Source organism: Dendroctonus ponderosae, unplaced genomic scaffold, assembly GCF_020466585.1.
Source record: "Dendroctonus ponderosae isolate FM_Combo_2020 unplaced genomic scaffold, Dpon_F_20191213v2 Dpon_F_20191213_1, whole genome shotgun sequence".
In the NCBI taxonomy this organism is placed as follows: Eukaryota; Metazoa; Arthropoda; class Insecta; order Coleoptera; family Curculionidae; genus Dendroctonus; species Dendroctonus ponderosae.
The window spans coordinates 10,729,257-10,729,485 of NW_026017110.1; the positions used below are offsets into that span (position 1 = coordinate 10,729,257).

General features: G+C 31.9%; 1 protein-coding gene across 1 annotated transcript in view; it reads right to left on the reverse strand.

Annotated features, from left to right (window-relative positions):
• Nucleotides 1–31: 31 nt before the first annotated feature.
• Nucleotides 32–229, reverse strand: part of LOC109536651 (WD repeat-containing protein 48) — a gene marked incomplete in the record, with an annotated part of 3,510 nt that continues 3,312 nt past the window's right edge. Inside the window, 1 exon segment of the mRNA XM_048670115.1 lies at nucleotides 32–128.

Below are 229 nucleotides of genomic sequence, written 5' to 3' on the forward strand. Positions count from 1 at the left end.
TTTCCGCAGTACAATCTTCGACGTTTTCGTAAAAATCAAGTTCTGGAGTTACAGCAATTTTACATTGTATAAATACGGGTTTTTCAAATTACAAAAAGCTCCAAGATACATTTCAGTGCAAATGAAAACTTGATGTTTTGGAACAATTTTCTACGTCAGAACATATCACAAATATACGTAAACGAGTTTCCGTTATATCAGCAGTGCTATTTACTCAATATTTTGTAGT